At 33.4% G+C, this 23,292-nt stretch overlaps 2 long non-coding RNA genes and 1 pseudogene across 3 annotated transcripts; 2 read left to right on the forward strand and 1 right to left on the reverse strand.

Moving 5' to 3' along the window:
* Positions 1–5,908: 5,908 nt before the first annotated feature.
* On the forward strand, positions 5,909–7,161 carry LOC114286743 (uncharacterized). Its single transcript, XR_014330932.1, has 5 exons — positions 5,909–5,980; positions 6,199–6,269; positions 6,535–6,636; positions 6,786–6,875; positions 7,086–7,161. It is a non-coding gene; the product is annotated as an uncharacterized LOC114286743 (long non-coding RNA).
* Positions 7,162–8,070: 909 nt separating this feature from the next.
* Positions 8,071–9,716, forward strand: LOC145788914 (uncharacterized). Its single transcript, XR_014330933.1, has 3 exons — positions 8,071–8,114; positions 9,041–9,118; positions 9,649–9,716. It is a non-coding gene; the product is annotated as an uncharacterized LOC145788914 (long non-coding RNA).
* A 4,766-nt stretch (positions 9,717–14,482) lies between these two features.
* On the reverse strand, positions 14,483–16,589 carry LOC145791163 (uncharacterized; annotated as a pseudogene). The gene is made up of 5 exons (XR_014330934.1): positions 16,363–16,589; positions 16,198–16,294; positions 16,048–16,098; positions 15,880–15,956; positions 14,483–15,132 (listed from the first exon to the last, which is right to left on the reverse strand). The product of XR_014330934.1 is annotated as an uncharacterized LOC145791163 (transcript).
* Between the last annotated feature and the right edge of the window lie 6,703 nt (positions 16,590–23,292).

Raw genomic sequence — 23,292 nt, forward strand, 5'->3', positions numbered from 1 at the left:
TACATGGGTGCCTAGTCCGAGGATAAAATTTTCATAAAATGGTCACAAGAAAATAATTACACATGGGTGCCGAATCCCGCGGACGTAATTTCCGTAAAATGGCAGTTTGAAGTATTGTTGGCATGAGATGTAGTCTCATTTAAGTTGTTTGGCCAGGTTCTGAGCCGTGTTTACAAGTTGAGATTTTGTTAAGTAAAGGATTATGGAACTCTATGTTGGTTTATATGAGTTAAACATTTATCAAGTGCTAATGTTTTAGTTATTGCTCATATTATGTTTAGCATATCTCTACTGGGCGTTGGCTCACCCTATTTGGGACATCATTTTCAGTTACAGGTGACATGTCACCTCTAAGGACGTAGCTTAGGAGGCTTAGTGGCTGAGAGACCTTTTTGATTACTTTTGTATTACATGTATATCAAGCCAAGGGCTTATTTTGTGTAGAGTTAGTACTCTCCTTTTTGTAACCAAGTGTTGACTTGGAAAGTTGTAAATCCGTAGGGCATTTACTTTTGTTGTCAACATGTAATACATTCTGTAAGAATACTCTGATTTATGAAATGTGATATCTCTTTCTTGTATCATGGATGTCTGTTTTTGGGTTTATTTTGAGGGCGTTACATAACAAGTAGACCGACCGCTCAAAAGTCTTTGCCCGACTGGGGGGCAATTAAGAAGGTTGACAGGAATAACCAACATTTTGTTCTCTTCAACCGAGATCAGGATCTAGGCTGAAGAGGGTTGGCTAGAATAACCAACATTTTGTTCTCTTTACTCGAGATCAGGATTTAGGTTGACGAGGGTTGGAAGGAATAATCAACCTTTTATTCTCTTCAACCGAGATCAGGATCTAGGCTGAAGAGGGTTGGCCGGAATAACCAACATTTTGTTCTCTTCAGCCGAGATCAGGATCTAGGCTGAAGAGGATTGGTAGGAATAACCAACATTTTGTTCTCTTCAGCCGAGATCAGGATCTAGGCTGAAGAGGATTGGTAGGAATAACCAACATTTTGTTCTCTTCAGCCGAGATCAGGATCTAGGCTGAAGAGGGTTGGAAGGAATAACCAACATTTTGTTCTCTTCAGCCGAGATCAGGATCTAGGCTGAAGAGGGTTGGTAGGAATAACCAACATTTTGTTCTCTTCAGCCGAGATCAAGATCTAGGTTGAAGAGGGTTGGTAGGAATAACCAACATTTTGTTCTCTTCAGCCGAGATCAGGATCTAGGCTGAAGAGGGTTGACAGGAATAATGTAATAACCCTCACCCCTGTTTACCGATAAACTACTAATTACTACTAAACTGAGATTGAACATGATTAGTAATTGAACTGACTGAATTACTGAACTGATTGACTGCGTATGTTAGTTAAATTGCATTTCTATCTGTTGACTGTTTAAATTATCTGTTCATGTTTTATGCTTTAAACTACAAATTGAAGGCCTTATCGGCGGCCGAATCTGAAATTGATTGACGTTTTATGATCATTAGAATTTATATGATTTATGGCATATTTAATTGAAAAGTGTTTTGGTATGATGAAATTAGATTGAATTAAGCTAAATTGCATAGTTAGACTTATTTATCATGGTGCCATTGAGTAGGCCACTTAGCCAACACATACTTGAGCCTTATTATACATGTAAACAAAACATTTCATCAGCCAAGTTCCTTGTTATTGCCGACTAGAGAGAGAGAGAATGAGAGGAAAAGAGTGATTTCAATTTGCTTCATCTTGTATTGCTTGAAAATTGAGGAGATTGAAGGAGTTTGTGATCAACTGAGCTTCTAGACTTGTATTTGAGAACCTAGGTAAGGAATTTATCCTTTTAATTGTGTATTCAAGTTTGTTCTTGCATGATTCATGAGTCTTTAGTGATCTAAGTCATGAATTAGTTCTAGCATGTTGAGTTGTAGCTCTAATCTTGCATGCATGTTTGTATTGTTGAGTTTTAAGTTGTTTTCATGGAAAAATGTTACATGCATGCTCATAATTATGTTTAAGTCCATGATTTCACCTTGTTTTGAAAAGAATCGGCTCATTAGAGCATGTATTGAAGTTTTGAATTGATTTAAACTCATGCATGTTTGCATGTTTATCATGTTCATGAAAATTGGTTTGAAATTGAGTGTTTGAAACACCCTTGGACTTTGATTTTACAATTGATCTTTGGAATCATGTTAAATTATGAGTTTTGGAATGTTTTCTAGAAAATTGGCCCAAGAGGATCGGAATTTGTGCATTTGAACTTCCAAGCTTAAAACCAAGTTCAAATCTGTTTTGAACTCCCACTCGAGCGGGGAAAGTGGCGCTCGAGCGGGAAATTCGTGCTCCTAGTACTTCGCACTGTTTTGACGTCCGCTCGAGCGGAATAATTGACGCTCGAGCGGGACCTTGTGTATTACGCTCGAGCGGCTATCGAGCGCCCATCGAGCGTGGTTTTCACCTATCCAGTACTTTTGCCCTGTTTTGCAGAACGCGCGAGCGGGAAAGTATACGCTCAAGCGGATACCTTTGTCTTCATGTCCGCTCGAGCGGGACCTCTATTTTCAGAAAAATGTTTTAAAGTATATCTTTGCATCCTCATTTCATCCTAGGCATTCTTAGGCCTAGTTTAAGGCATCTTAATGAGGATATAGATGTAGAACACACCGAGGCAAATTAGGGATTAAGTTATTATCTTTTCCAACTGTGTAGCTTAGTGTGTGTTCGTCTTGTAAACTGTGTAGGGTTGGCGACTGGAGACGCGCTCTAGCTTAACTGTAGCCCAGAACTCTATGAGTAACAACTGTGTAAAGATATGTTCAAAAATGAATATTTTCTGACTGTTAACTGAACTGCTTTCTGAACTGTTATTGTCAACTGAATGAATGTATGTCCTATATTCTGAACTGTATTGTGGCATCCTTAGCAACTACTGTTTACTGTTACTGCTACTATTACAGAGATCTCTGTCGGTTTCCATGTGGAACCACTACTGTTTACTGTTATGATGGCCGTCATTAACTGCTCGGTCTTTTAAGATCTACTGTTTATTGTACTGCTATGCTAATGGATGTACCACATATGACTGTTACGACTGAACGATTGAAATACTGATTTAATGAACTGTTTTCATTACTGTAAGGACATTCATTCTTAACCTCTTTACGCACTATGTTATTCACTAGGCTTTAGCTCACTATTTATATATATATAGAGGTGTACAGGCACCAGACCGGAGCTAGGAGCGTGGGTTAGACTCCCTTTTTGTCAAGCCAACCACTGCGCCTCACTACGAGGTTCCGAGCCTGTCAAGCTATGGCTTAGGGGTGTTTTAATTTTCCCCGTCTGTCTCTGTATCTGTTTTGTAATAACTGTATAGACTGATAGCACTGTACTGTACTGTACTGTACTGTACTGTCCAACAGGGATTAGGTCCCTGTTCTGATCGACTGTAAATGTTGTACATATTGTTTTGTATTGTTCATGTATATACGTACGAAAAATCTTTTTGCATACAGACTCACAGCTCATTGGACATTGTTTATTTACTATTTTGGCTTCCGCCATGCCCCTGTACTCTGTATTATTGTCTGATTGTTAAGCAGGCCTTTGGTAATCTCGGATTACTGGCCGGTTACGGTGCTGAACCAATAGGGGCGGGTTTGGGTCGTGACAGATAACCAACATTTTGTTCTCTTCAGCCGAGATCAGGATCTAGGCTGAAGAAGGTTGGCTGGAGTAACCAACATTTTGTTCTCTTCAGCCGAGATCAGGATCTAGACTGAAGAGAGTTGGCAGAAATAACCAACAATTTCTCTTCCTCTAGCCGGGATAAGGATCTAAGATCAGGAAGGTTGGCGGGTTTGACCAACAAATTTTTCATTCTTCAGCCGAGATAAGGATCACGGCTTAAGAAGGTTGGCAGGATTAGGTAAGGCCAAGCTAATTAATTCGGCTAGACTTGCAGTCGGAATAATGCAAAACATTGAAAAAGAAACACGGTAACCGAGCAAAGAGATCGAAAATTTTCATCAATTGGGCGATGATTACAAAAGGTGGGACATATAGCCCGGTTACACAGAAAGAATGCCTTCTCGTGTAATTGCGAACTCGAAGGTTTTAAATGTTGAAGACAAACGGCGGGCCCCTTTTTAAAAATTTTTGGGCAAAGTGAAACGACTGGCATAGTATGATGGGGTAATCGACGCGTCCTGGGAAGGACGTGATGTCAGAATTTTTTGGGGCGACAGGCCGTGCGACCAATGCAATTTCAGGATACCGAACAAGCTTTAGTTCGGCTGGAATCATAGTTTTATCTCGGCTGGAATTATTGTTTCAATGCGGTTGGACTTCGGTAGCTCGGCTGAAAGTCAATAATCCCAAACATGCTTTGCAGATGGAATTAAGGGGCAATTGGGAGGGTAATTTATGAACAAATTGGGTCGAGCTAGGAAAAGTCTTCTTTGGAAGTTAGGCCGTGCAATGGGCCGAGATAAGAGCTGATGTAACTCAGTCTTGGGCTAAGAAGACACTAGGTCGGCCAGAGATGGGTTGCTAGGGCTTGGACCTAGCTATCTGAAGGTAGTTTTTATCGGACCGAGATCTTGTCAATGGAGAGGACCGAGCTACGTGTAGCTCGGCAGGGTGCAATTCGGTAAATCGGCTTTCGATCATACGGCCTAAACGACAAGGGACCGAGATAAGGCAGCTCGGTCAGGAATGTATATCTGAGCATAAGGGAGTGGCCATCTCACTTGGCAAGCAGTGAGTAAGGAGTTATCAGAATGTGCATTATCCTTGGGGAATGTAATTCCTAGAAGGACTCTGCTAAGGAGAGTAGAGTCCTACTAAGATTGTGCAAACCATATCACTTGGTTGGTAGTGATGAGGGTGTGTAATTCCTAGGAGGACTCTACTAAGGAGTGTAGAGTCCTACTAGGATTGTGCGAACCATCTCACTTGGTTGGTAGTGAGTAGGGTGCGTGATTCCTAGGAGGACTCTTATAAGGAGAGTTGGAATCCTATTAGGATTGGGCCAGGCAGAATCTATAAAAGCTCATAGCAGGACCTATGTATAGGCATCACAATTCTTACTCTAGAATACACAGAGCTTATTATCTATTGTCTAGTTGCTGACTTAGGCATCAGAGGGGTTTTCGGCACACACTTGCCGGTTAGCTTACGTTTGTGTTTTCAGGTGGCAAAGCAACGTTGTTTGGAGGAGTGCAAACTTGATCAACAGGATTATATGAGAAGATTATTTCGTGCTCGTATAGGCTATATATTAAAAGTTATACAGCCCACCCCTCTTTCTTCCACCTCCCCTCCCCTCCTCTCCCTCTTCCATTCTCGCAAAAGTTCAAAGGTGAATATGTTGCAAAAGTAAGGAGGTAGGACACTTTTGATGGAGTAATTTCGATTACTCTTTGCAAATAAGTTATTTTATGAAGTGGCCTATTTTCTGGGAACATTTTTGTATTTGTAACTCTTTCAACAATTGAAAACTGCATTAAAAGAAGACTTTTAAGGTCTGTTCAATATACTACTTGATGAAAACATTAGTTGGATAAAATTTACCCTAAACTTTTATTGAGGCATGACTTCAGCTCATTTGCCTTGCATTTGAATTCAAAAAGAGACCTGCTTTGGAGTAGGATTAAGCCCCCCTGTTTGTAATATAACATATAGAAACATGAAAATCCTGTGTTAACTATTTGGACCAGGAAGTAGTTTGTTGTTATTTTAATGGGAAAAATACTGAAAGGTCACTGCTACTTTAAATCATGTTCCTAGTGTTAACATGACAGAATTAGATCTCAAGCATATGAAGTATGTTTCTCTAATTTGACATATTTTTCGTGGTAACTGAGATATTTTTTTCTTGGTTTCCTTTTTTTGCATGATTATCCTAAAGGTGCGTCGGTTAGCGATGGAAGTGCGACAACTGGCCTCAGCAAGACAGATAACTGTGCTGAATGGAAATTCTGGCCAAATTGGTATATCTCCTCCGAATATTTGAACATCTAGTTAAAATTCTCTATTTTGGCTTGTCTTTTCCATGTGATAGATAATGATATTTTCTTTCATTTCATTATCTACGAAGTCACCAAAGTTTTGTATATTTGCCCTGCGGATATTGACACACTGCATTTTGACTTTCTGATGAAGCGCATTTTTGGTTGATTTTACATCTCCTTTTTCTGTCTCTGTCCAGGTAACATGACCTCTTTTATAGTGCCAGCTGTTGCCGTGGGTGCATTGTGTTATGGATGCATGTGGTGGAAGGTATGGTAATTGGTTAACGATACCCGAGTTTCCCGTCATTGCATCTATACTTGTAGCTTTGGTTGTTCCCTCATATGCTAAATATTTCTCTAGTTCTATTTTTTGTTTCCCCCTTAACTCTTTATTTTTATTTTTTTATTTTTATAATTCAATTGCCATTGTCAAAAGGGGGACCACATTGTCATCAAACTTTATTTTTCAATGCTGTGATTAATTTGCATTTTTTTTTTGCAAGAAACTAATTTTTCAATTGTTACATTTCTAGGGTCTTACCTTCTCAGATCTTATGTATGTAACAAAGCGTAATATGGAAAATGCTGTCTCAAACTTGACAAAACATCTGGAGAGTGTGTCCGAGGCTCTTGCTGTAAGTTTCAGTTTCTCATCAACCTTTTCTTTTTTTTCTTTTCTTTTTTGAGTTTGAGTTTTGAGTATGTTTTTTCTATTTTACATCCTTAACATTCATAGACATTTATGGAGTTCATATCTAGTTTTTTTCTTATTGTCATTGATCAGGCAACAAAGAGGCACTTGACACAGTGAATTGAGAACTTGGATGGAAAACTTGACGAGCAAGTGGAAATATCAAAGTTAATTAAGAATGAGGTACATTCAGAAACGGGTTATTTCCCTTAGGATATACTGCATAGCATAGAATAGAGTATTTGAAATGTAACTTTTGACTTTTTGAGTGGGACTGGGAGAAATAATTTGGGTCAGCTTTGATGAATTATAAGGAGGCAAATCAATGAATCTGATTATGATTTAAAAATGATCCAGTAATAGCACAAAAAGAAGTTCTAACCTGTGGAACAGGTTACTGATGTTCGTGGTGGTCTTTCTCAAATTGGCTTTGACTTAGACGCACTACAGAGAATGGTTTCTGGCTTGGTGAGTTTTGTCTCAAAATTTTTTTAAACTTCAAACCTTATGTGACTTTAGTATAGTTGTTACTGGATAAGGTTTCTGGTTTTTGATTAGTTTTATACCATCTCATTTAACATCCACAAACAATTGCATTAAACATAAAGATATTTGATTAAGAGAAGGCTAAAGGAGGGGTAAGACATTTTACTGAAAAGGAATGAATTCATAAAAGCTAAGGATTTTACATTGACTAAACAATTGAAACTTAGAGAAAATTATGTTAGCCGAATTATGTCATCTTTAAGAATGATCATAGTCTTTGATTGTTACAATTTTCTTTTTCGATGTCTTCGAAGAAGGTTGTATTCTCAGATAACATCAACATAAACTCATCTTATAGTTGAATTGCAGCAGAAAATTAGATCCTAGAAACAGTGCTGAAATTTTTTATTGATTCTGCTGAGTTGAATGATTGGCTGAAATTAACTAGGACAGTGTGAACCATGTTTATTGAACAGTTGCTTTCTAGGTTGTGTGGATTGGATTTTCTGACGGGAAATTTGATTCGTAGCTTCTTTGACATCAGGGCTGGTATCATATAGAACTGTTCCTCCCTTTGTGTTGGGGTCTAGGGGAACACTAGTTGTTTGCTTTGAATTGCAAACCTAAGCAATACTCTGAATTTTCAAAATTTTCATTGAAACAACCGTTATCATGTTTAGGACTGTGACATACTCAATGAATTTTTAGTGACTAAAGCAAAGTACATGGAATGCTAATTTGAATGGCTTTGTTGGTTTGGAAGTTGGTATCAAAGTTGTCTTATTGCTTCAGTAAAACATTTTGGCATGGAAGTTTTCTTGCGTGTTATTTAAAAAAAATTATATGAACTCCTTTCTTGTTGATTCATTCATTTGCTTATTTATGTATTTAATTTTTTTGTAGGATGGAAAAATATGTTCACTGGAAGACAAACAGGTAAAATAGTGGGAAGCTTCAACATAACCGTTGCCATGTTTTCATTGAAACAATTTTGTCAAACATGTTTTCTGTATCGTTTTCATTTTTTACTTCTTAGAATAAAATATAGTTTAAAAGATGGTGCAAAACAGGCCCAAACCATAATTCATAAAAGGTGTGATGATATCGAAACAACTTTGTTTTTAATATAAATGCAACTAAAATCCCCTCTCCCAGTGATCGTGTCCACCTTCCTTGTGTGTGTCCATATTTCGCAGCCCTTGATCTAATGAAATATGTAGGAATTGGAAATTATATATTGGTATTGTTGGTTGGCACATGCTGTAATTTGGCATTAAAACAGAACTATAAAGAAAAAAACTCGCAGATGGAGTATGGCATATGACAAGTATTATGCTTTCGATTATTTCATGTTGTTATTGTATGTTAATTCATTGTTTGAATAGGAGACCATCATTTTTATTCCTTGAGCATGCGCGAACATCTATTTGCGGATGTGTGTTTCCTTTTTGGATGAGCTGATTTTCTTTAGTAAAGGTAATAGAACAAATAAAGAGATGGAAGAAAATAGATAAGGAACTGAGTGGCAGCAAATTAAATTGGTGCAATTTGGTCCTCGAAGAGTAAGTCCTTGGCATTGATTGAGTTGGGGGAAAACAAAGTCTGTGCTAGACATAGAGCACTGTTTCTGTTTAGGGCTTCAAAACCTTCGCTTGGATTCTTTGATTTCTTAGCCAACTGTCAGATAGCTGGGTCTAGAGATAATAAAGTACCTGGAAACAACTCGAACAATGCTTATGGTTCCCTTTTTTTTTTTTTTAATGATTTTCCATTGCATTGGTTGTTAATTGTTTTTTTTTTTTTATCTTTTGTTCTTTTCTTTTTTGTATGCCTGAGGATGTTCTTACATAATTTGGCAACAGGACCTTGCAAATCTTGGTGTGTTGTACCTGTGCAACTTTGTTGATGGAAGAAAAGTGAAAATGCCGGAAGTTCTTCAGGTTTGCATGATTGCTTATGCAAGTTTTAAATTTACACTATTTTTTGTTCCGTTGGTTTATTTCTGCTGTACAAAGGTTGCAGTCATTTGGGTCTTTTTATGAATATATATTTACATTTTCAGAAAAAAAAAGAGTTGAATTTACACCAACGTCTTAGTTGAATTGACTTTTCATAGAAATTTTTACAAATGGGTACTCCATGCAGCTTGACAAATTTGTATTTTGGATACTTTTTAGTGACAGGAGGGCATAGTGGCTGTCTTTTAATGTAATTTTATGTAGTCTTTAAACAAATTTACATCAATTTACCGACAACTATGGCAATATCATTTTTGCATCATTAATCTAGAGCATACATCTATTTTGTGGTGTGGACCAACTTCTCGGTCTTCCACCTGGCATATCTCCATATAAATTTCATCAAAATTTGTTACTGTTTACATTTTCTTCATGACTGAGATTTGGTTCTCTCTGTGGCCAGTTTCTAATTAGATGCTCTGTATAATATTTCATATGTTTTTTTTCTGCAGGAACAACTCAAGCTTTCTGGGAAGCCCCGTGGTTATCTCAATTCTTCTGAACCTCCAAGCCTAATGGTTTCTTTCTTACTCTATATACATTGTTTGTTACTCAATTATCATCAGACAATCTAATTATTGACAATAAATAGTTCGCAATTTCTCTTGATTCTCTTTTTGATGATATTATAATATTTCATTAGCTTTACATTTTTTTCTTATGAAATCAAGAGCTTTGTTTTTTCCCCATCTAATAACTTATTATCACGATCAACTATTTGCAAAGAATTTTCTGTTTTCCTTTTGTTAGTTGGCGGGCCTGACGTGTTGGTAGTGGTTCAAAGCAGTATTTTTTTGTAAATTCTTGTTTCAGTTTCCCTGTTGTTTTAAAACATAAGTTGGTGAAGAAGACCCTTGCATGTGAAATTATTTATTATTTTTATTTTATATTGAAATGTATATTGCATGATTCTACCTATGGTCGCATGGGTTGGTGATGGTGAGTTGGTTTGGACAATTTTGGAGAATGTAAACACATGTAAACACTTCGGTCAAAATTGATGTGGCCTTACTTTTCTTTCTGTAGGGCCTCAAGGAGATAGTGGATTCCTTAGTGTCGGGAAATGCCAATAGGTTAATAAGTGATGGTACTATGCAAGAAGGTATTGAGAGGTTGGATGACCGGCCCAAGACCTTGATGAGGTATGAATTGGAATCATTGACATTGTTGTCAAATTATGAATTGTATCGATAATCGTTTTCATGAAATAATGAATTGTAAAATTCACTTTATTTTGCAAAATATATAATTTTATATCTGTATATACATGAAAAATACACATTGTGTTTAAAATGTAATAATTATCAATATAATTAAATCATATATAACATATAAGATCAAATATATAAATATAATTAATTGATCTTTTTTTATATTGCGAAAACGATGTCATTTCATACATTATGCAAATATAATAATCGCTTTATCGTAGTGAATCACACTTGAATTGTAAGATTCACTGAATTTAAGATTCAATCGTACGAATTAAATCGTTTTGCTTGAAACTTGTAGTGAAGCATACGAATCAAATCATGAATAGTAAGATTCTAACAACCACGATTGGAATATGATTCTTAATCTGGGATTGAATTCTTCTAAAAGTGCACGGTTCTTGTGCCAACTGCTTAATTATCTTACACATTAGATTTTCATAGATGATTCTGTAGATTTTGTATGAGAAAGCAATTAAGCGACAAGAGTGCTCTGCTTTAGGCTTAATTGGTGCATTTGAAACCTTGTGTATCCCCCCTTCCTGGGCATGTCGAGCTTCTTCCATTTTAAGCATTTGCATGATGGTCTAAAATCTTCCATTATCTATGTTGATAGTTGACCTGATATTTACAGGACGGCTTCGACCAAGTGTTGATTCAAATGTTTTTGTAAAGACCATTTTCGGTATGCCCTTGGTGGAAGAATCATCATGAATGTTCAATAAGAAGCATTGTTGATCAAATATATATTTACACTGTTAAATTTTGGAAGAATCATCATGAATGTTCAATAAGAAGCATTGTTGATCATATATATATTTACACTGTTAAATTTTTTTTATGTTGTTTTGTCAGTCGTGATTCCTCGTCCGTGAACTTTGACTGGTTCTCTTATATTGTTCAAGTTTGATGTACATGTTGAACATAAATGCTCTCTCTCTCTCTCTCTCTCATACACATTATGAAATGTTCTCTTTTATTGTTCAATTTGTTGGCGATTTTCTTGTTCCATTTGGGTTTCCTTGAAACTAATCTATGCTGTATTAGTGGTGGTGGTGGGATGGTGGTGGTGGCATCAACGGTAGTAGAGGTAGTGGTGGGTGGTGGTTGAGATGTTGGTGGCGGTGGTGGCGTTAGGAAGACATTAGTTCCAAAATATTTTAAAAGTAAAATATATTTTCAGTTCAAATAGGCTTATATTTTTATTGATCATAAAAATAAATTTTGTTGATTTTCACTTTCCGTTGTATCAAATTAGAAGTTTTTGGGATATTTGCTACTTCTTCCGTCTCAAAATATTAGTCATTTATTTCATTTTTCATTTTCTCAAAATATTAGTGTCTTTTCAAAAATTAAGGACAAAAATAATATAAATCTCTTATTTTGCCATTCTTTTAAATTCATTAACAACATAAAAAGTATAATTATGACTATATTTCTTAAAAAACGTACTATCAAAAGGTAATTTTGAAAAATTAATTTTTTTAAAGTGTAATAATTGTACTATTAAAAAAAGTTGGATTTTCCAAAAGAGATTATTATTTTGGGACGGAAGGAGTAATAAATTATATCTCACAAACAAATAGCCTAATTAGTTTCATGTTTTTTTTTTTTAATTTGTTAAATTCTATAGTAGAGAGTTTCTTTCTGTGTTGTTTTATTTTTTATTTTGTTAATGTTTTAGTGGATGATTATATCCTTTTATTAATGTGGCAGGTATTAATGTGACATTATAATGTGGTAGGTATTAATGTGACACTTCAATATGGTAGGCATGATGTGACACTGTTAAATAATTAAAAATTTCTTAGTATATTTTTTCAAAATATGACAACGTGGTGGGTATGATGATATCACATTCCAAAATTTTTATTTCAAAAAAATAAAAAATTCTTTAGTATATATTTTTTTTCCTAAATGTGACAATATGACGGGTATGATGTGATATTAACAAAAATTAAAAAAAATTTAGTATATTTTTTTCAAACGTGACATGTGACACTCCAAAGTGGTAGATATGATATAGCATTCTAAAAAAATTAAAAATTTGTTAGTATATTTTTTTAAATGTGGCAATCCAATGTCGCGGGTATGGTGTGACACTTAAAATTTTTTTAGTATATTTTTTTTTTCAAACGTGACGCTCCAATGTGGCGGACAAATGAATTATTATACATCCAAAAGAACTAAATAGATCACAAGAAAAAATATGAGATTATATGAATTATAAGTCTAAAATATCTAACTTATTTGTCAATTTGTCCAAACAAATAGAGTTTATTTTGATTTCATACTTTCATTTTTGGTTATGGTCAAGTTTGAGGGAGATCTATATGATGAGATTTTGGTATAAGAAACTGAATTTAATCATTTCATATTTGTTTCGATATATTCTTAGTAAATATTAAAAATATTTAAGAGAATGATTTGAAAATATTAATAATGCACATATAATTTTTTCGAAAACTATTTAATGAAAATATGTGGCAAGGATTGACTAAATATATTCCCCAACCCCAAGCTTTATATTTTAGATTTTGTGTTAGATTATGAGAAAACTCTAAGGTCAAGTTTGGTTTGATTTTTTGAATTTATTTTTATTTTTATTTTTTGAAAAAATAAGTTTGATTAAAATAAATATAGAAAAAATGCTTTTGAATCTTTAAAAATTATTTTTACTCTCCCAAAAGATAAAATTATATAAAAATAATAAGTGTTTTTTATTTTTTGATTTTTTTTCATAAATTAATTTTTAGTTTTTAATTTTTTTTTCCGTAAAAAGTTACCCATAGAACCAAGGGACTCTATTCAATGTAATATTTGATTGATCACGTATAAATTACTTGTTCTTTCATGTCACTATTTACTTTTCAAATTAATTTTATGATTCAGCAGAATATGTGATTCATACACTTCTTTTATCGAGGATTCTACTAATTGAAATGTTTTGATATATAATTGATATTTAATTTCTTGATATGTACTTCAATTTTTAGAAACTTATGAAGGTATCTAATAGTAGAATGATTATTTTTTCACTGTGGTTCACCAAAAAAATTTGTAAAAAAATGTATTGTAAATGAAATCATCATTTATCATTGTGAGAGAATTCCATATAGAAACGCTACAAACTTTCAAGGGCGAATTACACTAATAATCCCTATAGTTTGGGGCTTGTGTCACTTTAGTCTCTAACTTTTTAATTGTGACACATTTGACCCTGAATTTTGAATCTTGTTTCAAATAAGGGCAATTGAAAATATCATTACTTAATTTCAAGGGCAAAATTGTCAATTTAATAAAATATAAACTAATTTGACAAAAATAAATACCAAAAAAAATATTTTTGAATTTTTGAAAATTATTTATACCCACTAAAGATAAAATTATGTAAAATTGATAAATCTCTTAGACATTTATTTATTTATTTATTTTACTAAATTAATTTTTATTATATGTTTGGATGATAATCATGTAATGATTGTTTTTTTTTTCCATTAAATTAGTTTCTATTTTTCAAAAAGTCAAATATGACGACAATTTTGATATCATTATTAAACCAATCCATTAAATTAAAAAAATTCAAAATTAAAAATATTTTATATATTAAATATATCGATTACATATTAAAATTTTAACAATCACCCATTATATGATCATCATCCAAACACATAATAAAATTTAATTAGGTAAAAAAATAAATAAATGTCTAAAAGATTTATTAATTTTACATAATTTTATCTTTGGTTGGTAGAAATAATTTTTAAAAATTTAAAAATATTTTTTTGACATTTATTTTTGTCAAATTAGTTTATATTTTATCAAATTGACAATTTTATTCTTGAAATTAAGCAAAGATATCTTCAATTGTCCTTATTTGGAACAATATTCAAAATTCAAGATCAAATATGTCACAATTGAAAAGTCAGGAACCAAAGTGACATGATCTCGAAACTATAGGGACTATTGATGTAATTTGCCCAACATTCAATTCCATTCCATTCAACCATTTTTTTTTTTTTTTTCCCAGTAAACCAATCACTGCCATTTCGTTTAAAAAAAAAAAGAAAAAAAAGAAATACTACCAATTCGTTACAATTGCTAGTTAGAAAGCAAATTTCAAGGCACCATTCCAAAGAGAATGCCCAGTTTTGGTATACAATGGCAATGTGTTCTCCTCTTGAAAGCCAGTCAATGTATTGGAAGAGCTTCCATATTCAACACTTCCCATATTGTTGTAAAATCTCCCTCCAAACTCATCTATGCCACCAGCCTCTGACTGCTTCTTCTCATTCTTATCAGTATCATAGTCCGTGACACTCAAATTTTTCTCCACCATTTCTCTAAACATAGAGGACCTAAAGAGGAGGCCAAGTGCGGTTGGGGAAGAAGATGACGTGTTACAAGGACTAACCAGCATATTTGTTTCTAGAATCTCGAATTTTTGAGGTGTCGTGGTCGTGCCAGTGCCTGTGCCTAAGTCTCTGGCAGTGTAAGGATTGAAGTGGAAGGTGAACCCGGGTTGGTTGGCCAAAATGCAGGTGGAAGAAGGGTTTATAGATTGAGTCTCCATTTGTCGTGTTGGGTGGTCTTAAGGGGCAAGTGAGTTGAGTCCCGCCCTTAGCCATCTAATATATGTGCTCAAGTCGAAATTGGTTACTGCATTTACCCCTCTGTATTCAATCGCTGCAATGTCATAGGCATGTGCAGCCTCCTCTTGGGTACCTACAAAGTAAAAACATGTCTTCTATAAGTTTACTGTCATCTCAAGACAAATGAGTGTCGGTGGTGGTGCAGCGGTATCGGGAGAATCAAGCAATATATGTATTGGGGATCAGGTGACATGGTTGTAAATTTTTAAAAAAATTATCAGCTGTAAAAAGAGTTTTTATAGCAATGGAGGCCTCATTTGTCAACTATGTATTTCAGCTAAAAATTCAAAAAAATCACTATAAGTTGTCACATCACTTTTTTTATTTTTCTGCACATCTTTTCTAAGAAAGTTAAAATTTACTAAAATAGCATGTTCCCAAATAAGGCCTGAATCAACCTTAGCAGTTATGAAATAATATATATTGTTAATCAGCTGATATACATGTGATTTTTGTTCATACTAGTATATTGGGTGTATCAATACCGGGAGGTTAAAAACCTTATATGTATAGGCTTATATTTAAAACCATAGACCTCACTATTCGAAGAATGCCCATAAAATTCTTCATTCTTCAAATTAGTATAATTGATCACTACCATAGTTTTAATTATTGGTCAACATATATTGGTTCACAGCTGATTCATAATCCAATTCACAGCCAATTCTTACTAACATGACTGATTTGATTGCTATAAAGTATTTTTTGCAAATAATGATATCATATCACTCGATTCTCAATATGTATAACTCATGTACTTTTGATACCACCACACTTACTTTCTTATTAATTAAATGAACAAAAAGAGTTAGACACTCACTGTAAGTGCCAAGGTAAAGATATTTGTTTCGAAACACTCTCCCTATCCTAGCTTCTCATCTACCATTGTGATGGTGCCTGCAGCCATCCAAAAGTGCAAACTTAGTAGTTACTGTTAAAATTTATCAGAAAATGTAAGTTTAGTGAGACTTTTTCTTTTTTTTTTTACCTTGCAACTCCTCTGTACTTGGATACGCCTCTTGAGAAACCATTGCTTCTCCTATAACAAACCGAAAAAGGGAGCAATTAGTTTTAGGTTAAACAAAGGCGTGTATCGTGGAGTATTAAACTAGGTAATTGTCATAAATGTTTGAAGTACCTTCTCAAAGATGCCAAGTACTCCTCTTTTGTTACATTCTGCATTATTTCTATCGGTCTCATAATCCGATACCTAAGACAAAAATGCAATCGTGGTCCTAAAAAATAATGATAAATTAGATTTTTCATGTGTGGGGATTATCGGATACGTGTATGGCTTACATACCGGGAAATTTGTGAAGGTTGTAGGGCCCCAATACTTGATTGCTGCCAAATCATATACTCTTGCTGCAGTTTCTTCAACATTATAAGCTCCTGATTAGCAAAACAAAAGGGTTAATTTTCATGATTTCTATCTGAGTTTTGTTTATTTATAGCAAAAAACAAAACAAATAAAAATTAGCTGCTGAGGTACTAACCAAGATATACTGCTCCAATCCAACCATAGCACCGAATGCGAAATCAGAATCACAAAACAATGAACAAGGAATTAGCAATGAAAATAGAAACGTCATAAAGGTTGTTTGGTCTTTTTGTTGTTTTCATTTTTGTATTTTCTGTTTGGAAACAAAACAATTAAAATTTTGAAAATACCCATTATTTTCAAACCGTTTTTCTTTTTAGTGCAAAAAAAGTTTATGGATTTTTTTTGTAAAAACAATCCACTTTGTAGAGTAAGTCTACAAACACATAAACTAGGCGGGTAAGATTTTTAAAAAATGAATCACATTGAAAACTGTAAAATCTTAGTCGTTCTATGATAGGTTTCTGCATTCGTAGCAAAATTGCACTTTCTAGGAAACACCAAGAAGTCGTGGTATTTCCTAAAAGGTGGGTTGTTTTAAGAAAATTTTCCAGCTCGCAAAATAATTCGCCGAACAAGTTTTTCTGATTTTTCTAAGCAATGAAAGCATATAACAAAGAAAACAAAATCAAAAAAGTGTATTGTAACTACCTTGCTTTCCCTTCTTCCTCTGTGTTGCATTCCAGGCCCCTTTATCCCATAGATGAGCTTCAAATCTTCCAGTCCACCTATGCCTTTTTTAACCCAAAACAACAGACTCAGTTTCAAGTTTTCAAAAAACCAAAAAACCAAAAACAGAACATATATATATATACCGGCTGACTCCTCGGAATCTTGAACTTCTCTTCAAACCGGTAGTTGTAGTAGACGGAAAAACTTGGCCCGGCTAAGGCTGAGGCTGAGGATATGGCTATTGTCCAGTAACAAATACACATGACTCTCTTTTACTACGCTTGACAGACTTAGCAGCCATAGGAGGATGAGTTTCCATGGAACACAAGCGATGCTTCAATTGTTAGATAATATCTCAATGGGACCACATAATTAAATGTGGTGTTATCATTTATAAGAAGTCTACAATTTAAGTGATTCAATTTAGTTAATAGGCTTAAGGGTATATGTGTTATGACCTAATGTGTAGATACTAGTTGTATAATTTCTATTTCTATGAGGGGCAGAAATAGAAATTAAAACATATTAGTTAAAGTTGGTTTTCATTCCTTTTGAACTTCCACAACCTTTCAGTTTTGAAAACCAATAAATAGAAATTAAAACCAATAATGGTTAAAGTTGGTTTTCATTCCTTTTGAACTTCCACAACCTTTCAGTTTTGAAAACCAATTACAACTTTTAAAAGGTTATGGTCCCTATTCCTTCCCAGGTGGAAATAAGAACACTGCCATTTTTCTTTCTAAATCCTCTCAAGGAGAAACATAAGGCACCAAAGGGGAAAGGATTAGAAGGCAATAACATAATCAATAACAAAGAGTTCATTGATAATCACGCTTCCGTTTAACCGTTCATCAATGGATTCAGGTATGCCATTTTGTCTTGATTTCTTGATAATACACATGGTAAATGATCCAAAGTGTAAGGTTTATGTTCTGAAATTTATGTTAACAATTGGTATCAGAGCCAGCATATCATGTGTCTTATCAGAATTGATATGCTTTATTCATTCTATTTAGTTTCCTGGAATCAGATTCTAAATTTTCTTATGGATGTAAATTCTGTTTTTTCCTGTTTTGTTCTGTGAAAATGGCAATCTGTTTTCTGGAATTGTAAAATGATTCGGTGGGCAGTTTTTTTTTTTTTTTTTTTCTCAAATGGATGAACATCATGTATTTATATATATATAGATATATCTTGCGATTTGATCGGTTTAATTTTGAACATCATAAAAAAAAAAACTATTTGTTTTTGGACCCGTCAATTCTATTTATATATGTATATATATAATTGGAATTGCTTCAGATTATATAACATATACGGGGTCACAAATTTAGAAATCTTTAAATTTAATGTAATTTCATACAACGTCTACATAAATTTAATTTTCTAACATTCTCAATATAAGTCAATTCAAACAAGATGTCACAAAAGTGATCTCTCTTGTCTAGATTGTTTTATATGGAATGTTTTGAAGTTCATGTCTGTGTATCTCATGCGGGTATTTATCGGTCCAAAGACATGATTAAGACTTGGCAGAATTACACACACATTTTGTGGTGATAAACATGTGCCAATTGTCAAGAAAACCTAATGTGAATAATAAATCCATCAAAAGATAGATTTGTTATTTGACATAACTTATTGTCAATGTTTGATCATTACAACAAGAATACCATTTACAGTTAATATCACTACCCAAAGGCTTGGTATTAATATTGTGCTAGGTATCTTGAGATGCTGTCATTAAATTAATTTATTTAGAGATTATCTGTTTGGTAACTTAATGTGAACATGAGGTAATTGCAACATTTTTTGAGGATGTTGAGTTTGGGGGGAGAAATCCAGTTAGAGACATTGTCTTTGAGGAGGAAGCAGGAGTAATCCCACTTCCTACTACTACTTTTGACCAATCACAGGTTCCTATACCTGTCATTGCTCGAGAAGTAATTTCGGATCCTCAACCAGACAATGTTGTTCAAGATAATATAGTTCAAACCCCCATTCAAGATGAGGTAATTATTCCTGAGGAACAAACTCTACAACCTCAACCTCAAGAATCTGTGCCATTAAGGCGATCAACCAGAGAAAGGAGATTTGCATTTTCAGATGATTATATTGTATATCTCCAGGAACATGAGGTAGAAAATGGAATGTCGAAAGATGATCCAATCAACTTTCGTCAAGCCATGGAAAGTTCCAACTCTCATAAGTGGAGAGTGGACAGATTTCCATAGAGCACATTGGGACAAACTCCATGATAGCAGATCCACTTACGAAGGGACTACCACCCAAGGTCTTTCATGAGCACACTGCTCAGATGGGTGTTGTTTTATTTGAGAACATTCTGGTTTAGTGGGAGTTTGTATTTATATTACTGCTTTATGTCAACTTTGAGTTTTATCTATGTAATTAGATTAATTTCTGCAGAAATGAAATATTCAGTTTATTACGCTCTGTTACGTATTGTGAAGTATTGATCTCAATAAAGTTAAGTAGGACCAGTTGGAAATAGGCATGTATGGATCACATCACATGTAATTTCCATGCTACACATCCATGATTGATCTATGTCATTTAGCTGTATTAGTATACTTGACCATTGGTGGGTCGAGTTACGATTGATGTAATGAAGACCGCTTTGATCCTATATTAATATAGTTAATGGACAAAATTGTTTGGATACCCTCAAGTTATGATAACAAATTTCTGAGCTCACTAAAGTTAAGCACATTTTTCAGGATACATATGTGGTCCAGTAGGAGATTGTTAGATAATGTCTCAATGGGACCACATAATTAAATGTAGTGCTATCATTTATAAGAAGTCTACAATTTAAGTGATTCAATTTAGTTAATAGGCTTAAGGGTATATGTGTTATGGACCTAATGTGTAGATACTAGTTGTATAATTTCTATTTCTATGAGGGGCAGAAATAGAAATTAAAACATATTGGTTAAAGTTGGTTTTCATTCCTTTTGAACTTCCACAACCTTTCAGTTTTGAAAACCAATAAATAGAAATTAAAACCAATAATGGTTAAAGTTGGTTTTCATTCCTTTTGAACTTCCACAACCTTTCAGTTTTGAAAACCAATTACAACCTTTAAAAGGTTATGGTCCCTATTCCTTCCCAGGTGGAAATAAGAACACTGCCATTTTTCTTTCTAAATCCTCTCAAGGAGAAACATAAGGCACCAAAGGGGAAAGGATTAGAAGGCAATAACATAATCAATAACAAAGAGTTCATTGATAATCACGCTTCCGTTTAACCGTTCATCAATGGATTCAGGTATGTCATTTTGTCTTGATTTCTTGATAATACACATGGTAAATGATCCAAAGTGTAAGGTTTATGTTCTGAAATTTATGTTAACATCAATGGCCTCATTTCAGACTTGACAGTGGTTACCATCCCCATTTTCTCTGTGTATCTTTCTCAGTAGGAGACAACAATGTACAAATGGTTTTGATTGTTTGATCTCAAAGAAACTCCTTGGATGCATTTATATATGGAAAGGTTTTATTGTTTTTGGCTTATTTTGTTTTTTTTCACCATGGCTTCTTATTTTGAAGAATGACAAAACTGCTCCGATTAGTTTGAAGTGCTTAACATTTTGTGTAAGTGGAATGGTTTTGGAAACCACTAAAAAACAAACGGTGATAGAGGGTACGAGACTCCTGCTAAATGTATAGTCCTCATTTATGAATAGACTGTTTCCGTGACATGAATATTTTATCAAAAAATTTGAGCGTTGCTCTAAATCGTCCTAATGAGTTATGGAAATCACTATGTTTTTTTTATTTTTTATTTTTTGTTTTTTTTAGAAAGGTAAATCACTACGTTGATAGAATGAAAGTTATGCGCACAAAAATGTCAATATAAGAATGAATTTGAGTCACATTGATTTTCTATGCACTTTTTTGAAGTGTATTTTTTCTATGCACCAAGTGTTACTATTAGGAATTGTTGTGAAGTAAACCCTGCACACATAACAGTTAGAGGAATCAATCACAACCCAAAGAGACACAGATTTACGTGGTTTGACAAAATTGTTATGTTCATAGGTTATACCAGTTCTACTATACTAAAAGGAGAAATGAGCCTAATAATGTATATTATTAAACAAATCAAAGTATCATAATAATACCCTTGAGGCTGGTTTGATTAGGTAAAAGCATGAGTAAGGTTTTAAAAAGCGGTTGCAACCGTTCACATAATGTCGTTACGTAACAGTTGTAGTGGTTATTGTTACTTGTTACAGCCGCTATAACGGTGTGACATAAATTCACATGTTTAATGATTGTTTCAGTGTTACATGATGGCCATAGCAGTACTATAACGGCCGTAATGATCTGTTACACATCATTACATACTTTTACAATAATCTAAATAGCTTCCTTTCCACCAAAAAAACAAAAAACAAAAGCTTACAAAAAAAGAACAAATACTCAAGTGATCCAAACCTAAAGAAAAAAAAAACTACAAGAAATTACACTTTCCGCGACTAACTTTTGGTCGCGAAAAGTACCATATTTGGTTGCTAAAATCTTTTCACGACCAAAATGTGTTGGTCGTGAGTTAGTCACTAAAGCATCGTCACAGATAGTTTTCTGTGACCAAAGTTATAGTTGGTCGCTAAAAGGGACCATTGGCGACCAAATAATTAGTCGCGGAAAGTAGAATTCATATTAGCCAAAAGGTAAATTTTAGTGACCAGAGTTATAGTTGGTTGCCAAAAGTCAGGGCCTTCACTCAAAGAAAAATATTCTGTTGCGCTGCCTGGAAGTTGAACTCTTGACCAAGGAGTCACTCTCCATGCGCCTAATCCACTCTGCCAATAACATGTTTGTTGTTCACATTTGGCAGAGAAAATATATAACCCATAAAAATTGGGTTATATATTATTTCATAAAACCTTCAATGCCTAAACAAAAAAATAGAATGTAATTAAAGTAGTACCCATTTTTTTTTTAATTTATCCCACCATAACTTTTTGCGACCAACTTATTTTTTGGTAGCCAAAAGGTGATCTTCCGAGACCAAATTTGTAGTTGGTAACCAATAGTTAAGTCATCCGCGACTAACTTATTTTTTGGTCGCCAAAAGGTGATCTTCCGTGACCAATTTTGTAGTTGGTCACCAATAGTTAAGTCATTTGTGACCAACTTATTTTTTGGTCGCCAAAAGACGACCTTCTGCGACCAAATTTGTATTTGGTCACCAAAAATTAGCTATTAGCCACCAAAAAATTGTGGGTCGTGAAAACATACCCATCAACGACCAAAAGATTTTAGTCGCAGAAAGTGAACTATTTGCGACTGACTCAAAATAAGTGGTTGCCAAAAGTGTTTTTTCTTGTAATAAAATCTTATGTGAATTTTTTTCTTTAAAATTTATTTTTTAATTTTTATTTCATTACATTAGCAGGTAAAATAAAAAATATATAAACAGTGGTTATATTTATTTTTATAATCATTTTATTTAATATTTAATTGAAAATAATTTTTATTTTGTTGTTGTAATATGTTTTCTAAAAAGTGTCTTTAAAAAAAAATAAAATCAATAGCTCAAAAATAATTTTTGTTTATGGCACAATTTATATTTTTATAATAATTTTATTTAATACTTAATTGTAAATAATTTTATTTAGTTAACTGTTAAGTGTTGTCTAAAAAAAATGTCTCAAAAATAATTTTTGCTTATGGCATAATTTTTATTTTTATAATCATTTTATTTAATAATTGTGAATAATTTTTATTCAGTTAGTTCAGGTATTAATCAAAAATAATTTGTAAATATTTAAAATCAGTTATTCTTAAAGTCATTAACTATTGGAATAAAATGCAAAAAACTCCTTTTATAGTGATTTAAAAATATGAAATATATTGGATTATTCTAAAAAACTAACAAAAATTAATCAAAATCTATTTTAAACCCCAATAAATGTGATTCTAAAAAAAAAATATGTGTATCGATAAATTTTTATAATGATTTAAAAATATGAAACATATTGGATCATATTTAAAAACTAACAAAAATTGATCAAAATTTATTTTAAACCCCAATAAATGTGACTCTGAAAAAAAATATGTGTATATATATGCATATCAGTAAGTTTTTTTCAAAATCTGTGAAAAATTAAAAAAAATCACAGTTCCAATTACCGAAACAGTTACGCTA

Source organism: Camellia sinensis, chromosome 5, assembly GCF_055761805.1.
Source record: "Camellia sinensis isolate YWXY chromosome 5, ASM5576180v1, whole genome shotgun sequence".
In the NCBI taxonomy this organism is placed as follows: domain Eukaryota; kingdom Viridiplantae; phylum Streptophyta; class Magnoliopsida; order Ericales; family Theaceae; genus Camellia; species Camellia sinensis.